At 57.9% G+C, this 4074-nt stretch overlaps 1 long non-coding RNA gene across 1 annotated transcript; it reads right to left on the bottom strand.

Annotated features, from left to right (window-relative positions):
- Nucleotides 1-1149: 1149 nt before the first annotated feature.
- LOC130600645 (uncharacterized) lies at nucleotides 1150-1732 on the bottom strand. Its single transcript, XR_008972502.1, has 3 exons — nucleotides 1667-1732; nucleotides 1514-1546; nucleotides 1150-1184 (listed from the first exon to the last, which is right to left on the bottom strand). It is a non-coding gene; the product is annotated as an uncharacterized LOC130600645 (long non-coding RNA).
- Between the last annotated feature and the right edge of the window lie 2342 nt (nucleotides 1733-4074).

Raw genomic sequence — 4074 nt, 5'->3', positions numbered from 1 at the left:
GCACCGCTGCACCCCCAAAATCCCCCTAAAGCCCCAAACTCCCCCATGTCATCCCCTATAGTCCCCAAATCCCCCTCCAGGACCCCCAGATATCCCTCATCCCTCCCAAAAAGTGGAGCTGGGACCCTTTAGGGACCCCAACCCCTCCCCATAACCATCAAATTCCACTTCCCAGACCCCATCCAAGCCCATCAGGACCCCCCCAAATCCCCATATTCCCCCGTTGGCACCCACCAGCCGCTGCTTCCCCTCCTGCAGCTGCCTCCTCAGTGGCCCCAGGGCAGCTTCTGGGGAGTCCATGGGGCTGCCCCGTAGCTCTGGGCCCTGCTGGATCTGGGCCCCCCGAGCCCCTGAGAGCCCCGTGGCCTCCAGCATCAACCTGGTGGCAAGGGGGGCCCCAAAGCCAAACGTTGAGGGGAGTTTGGGGGGCCCAAAGGGGTCCAGATCCCATTTTGGGGACCCCAAAAGGGCTGCAGGGACCAGGTCTCAGCACTGGGTTTAGGGAGAATCTGCGGGGGCTTTAAGGACGCCTATGAGCCCAGCACCCACTTCACAAGGAAACCCAGGGGGGGTTAAAGTACAGAGGGGGTCCCTAAAGGGTTCTGGGGTTCAGGAGTGGGGAGGAAAAGATCATGGGGGAGGGCCCAGGGCAGTTTTGGGTTGCAAGGGGGGAAACCGGGCTGCAGGATGTATTCGGGGGGGTCCTTGAGAGGGTTTTGGGTGCATGGGGGAATCCATAGGGTGGGTTTGGGGTGCAGAGGGGGTGTTTTGGGGTGCACAGTGGATGCTTTTGGGGTGCAGGGGGTTGTTTTGGGGTGCCGTGGGGGTAGATTTGGGGTGCAGAGGTGTGTTTTGGGGTGCAGGGGGGCGGTTTTGGGGTGCCGTGGGGCTTCTGGGATGCATGGGGGTGGTTTTAGGGCGCAGGGGTTGTGTTTTGGTCTGCAGGGGGCATGGTTTTGGGGTGCAGGGGGGCGGTTTGGGATGCAGGGCGTTGTTTTGAGGTGCAGGGGGGATGGTTTTGGAGTGCAGAGGGGGTGTTTTTGGATGCAGGGGGGATGGTTTTAGGGTGCAGGGGGGTGTTTTGGTCCCTGTGAGACCCCCCAAAACCCCATAGAGCCCCCCCAAAATCCTCTAACGCTCCCCACCCCGCCCCCCCAACCAGAATCTCCTTGAGGTGCTGGTACCTGAGCCCCGAGTTAAGGAGGAAACCTGGGGGGGGGTTAAAGGAGGGGTCGGAGAGGCTCATGGGAGGGAAAGGGGAGTTCCTGGGGATCCCAATGGGATTTGGAGGGGTCCTAAAGGAATTTGGGCTCCTGTGCATGGATCTGGGTGAAGAAAAGGGGTTGGGGGGGGGGCACAAGGGGGAATTGGGGGGTGCTGGGGGGTTCTTGGGATCCCAATGGAATTTTGGGGGGGTCCTAACAGGCAAAGGGGTTTGGGGGGGTCCTGAGGGGTTTTGGAGGCTCCCCAATGAGCTTGGGTGTCCCCCCCCACTTTGGGGTGCAGCGGATACCACAGCAGGTTCCCTTTGATCTTCTTCACATTCCTATAGGAACACACCCCCCCCCCCCCCCCCCCCGCCATGTATTTTAGGGACCGATCCGAGGTTTGGGGTCCCTCCAGATGTTGCAGTTCCTCCCCCCAGATGTTGGGGTGCCCCCCTCACCGCGGGTGCCGCACGTGGCCCATGATGTACTCCCGGATGGGGGCACAGGGCCCCGTGCACAGCCTGGAGGTGGGGGGAGACAAAGAGAGGGGGTCAGGAGCACCCCAACCCCCCCAGGACCCCAAAAGCCCCCACTGGGGGGTCCCGCGGGCTCCAACCTGCGCAGGTCGGGATCGGAGGGGAGCTCCAGCTCCGCCATGATGGGCGAAATTGGCGCGCTGGGAGCGCCGCGCGGCACGACGGGAGTTGTAGTCCAAGCCGGGCGGCGCCTTAATGGTGCTGTAGGGGTGTCGCACTGCATCATGGGAGTTGTAGTCCAGGCTGGGCGCCGCCCTCGTGGTGCTCTCTGGTTGCCGCGCGGCATGATGGGAGTCGTAGTACCGCCTGGCGGCTGTATAATGGTGTTCTATGGGAGCCGCGGGGTATGATGGGAGTTGTAGTCATAACTGGGCGCCGCCATAACAGGGCTCAATGGGTGCCGCGCTGCATGATGGGAGTTGTAGTCCCGGCTGGGCGCCACCGTAAAGGGGCTCTATGGGTGCCGCGTTGCATGATCAGGGTTGTAGTCCCTGTAGTCTATGGGTCTCTATGGGGTCTCTATGGAGTCTCTATGGGGTCTCTATGGGGTCTCTATGGGGCGTATCTATGGTTCACTTTGGGTCGCTTTCAGGATCTCTGCGGTGTCTATGGATCTCTATGGGTCTCTATGAGTCTCTATGGGGTCTCTATGAGCCTCTGTGGGCTGTGGATCTATATGGTCTCTATGAGTCTCTCTGTTTGGTCTCTATGGGTCTCTCTATGGGGTCTCTATGGGTTCCTGCAGGGTCTGACTGATACAGAGGGTTGACCATTGTACAAGGGAGTTGTACAGGGGGGTTGTACAAGGGGGTTAGAGGAATTTGTTTAAACAAAAGGACTATCTGTTGTAAATGCCTGCTAAGCAGAACAGAGACCTCCGGTCCTGTTAATAAGCAGACGCCTGTATCTACTGATAAAGGGGAGAAGCAGAGGATTTACGGCTGGGACACTGATCAAACTCTACTGATAAAGGGGAGAAGTAGAGGATTTACGGCTGGGACACTGACCAAACTCTAAGGCCACACATAAAGACTAAAAAGGTGAAAAGTGCAAGAAGAGGAAGACTCATTTACTTCATCTTGAAGACCCCTATCCAGAGGAGGAAGACTCATTTACTTCATCTTGAGACCCCTGCCCATGACCAGAGGGGGCACTGCGCAGGCGCAGAGGACCTTCTGGCTCATTATAATACGAAGCGGGGATAGGACATGAATATGTATAGGCGTATTGTGCAACCTTATGAATATATATAACTTTAGAGAATAAATGTACAGGGAAACAACACTGAGGTACGCATGACTTTGAGGAATTATCCCCGTGCGTCTCAGCGCTGAATAAAAAGCATACCTACTTTACAACTTTTAATGAGTTGTGGAGTCAATCCGCGCATCATGACCATGGAGGGGGTGTCTCTTTACGAGTCCCTTGGAGGGGGAAGCAGCAGCAGCTCCAGTACCAGGATGCAGGGGGCAGAGCTCGAGACCCCGAGACCCCCCTTTTACCCCCATTGCCCCCCGTTACCCCAAATTGCTCCCATTGCCCCATTACCGCCATTGCCCCCATATAAAGCCATGGGGGGAGCCAGCAGTGGGTGTGAACCTGTCCCTGCCCCATAGGGTTCTATAGGGGTCCATAGGGGTCCCATCGCCCCCCATCTCCCTCCTTTCCCCCCCCAGCCAACGCGCGCTCTGTTCTTGTCGCCCTGCCCACTTCCACGGCAGCCAATCAGCGCCTGGCTCCGCCCACTGCACCGCGGAGCCAATCAGAGCGCAGGGTGGGAGAGTAACCCCCTCCGCTCCCCTCAGCTGACTCCGCCCCCTGTAACGGCCGCAGGCCGTTGAACAAGACCGGTCCCAACCCCGATCCCTGAGGGACCCCACTCGTTACTGGTCTCCAGCCGGACACTGAGCCATTGACCACAACTCTCTGTGTGCGGCCATCCAGCCAGTTCTTTATCCACCGAGTGGTCCATCCATCAAATTGATGTCTCTCCAATTTAGAGACAAGGATGTCGTGTGGGACGGTGTCGAACGCTTTGCACAAGTCCAGGTAGATGCCATCAACTGCTCTGCCCCTGTCCATCAGTTCTGTAGCCCCATCATAGAAGGCCACCACATTGGTCAGGCAGGATTTCCCCTCAGTGAAGCCCTGCTGGCTGTCACCAAGCACCTTGTTGATTTTCATGTGCCTTAGCATGCCTTCCAGGAGAATCTGCTCCAAGCTTTTGCCAGGCACAGAGGTGAGACTGACTGCTCTGTCATTCCCCAGGTCATCCATTTTCCCCTTCTTGAAAATGGGGGTTATAGTTCCCTTTTTCCAGTCGTCAGGAA

Source organism: Pezoporus wallicus, unplaced genomic scaffold, assembly GCF_028554395.1.
Source record: "Pezoporus wallicus isolate ANWC-B61680 ecotype Strahan unplaced genomic scaffold, APGP_CSIRO_Pwel_v1 contig_8501, whole genome shotgun sequence".
NCBI lineage: Eukaryota > Metazoa > Chordata > Aves > Psittaciformes > Psittacidae > Pezoporus > Pezoporus wallicus.
The sequence above is the reverse complement of the archived record's forward strand: the minus strand, read 5'-3'. Positions and strand labels throughout refer to the sequence as shown.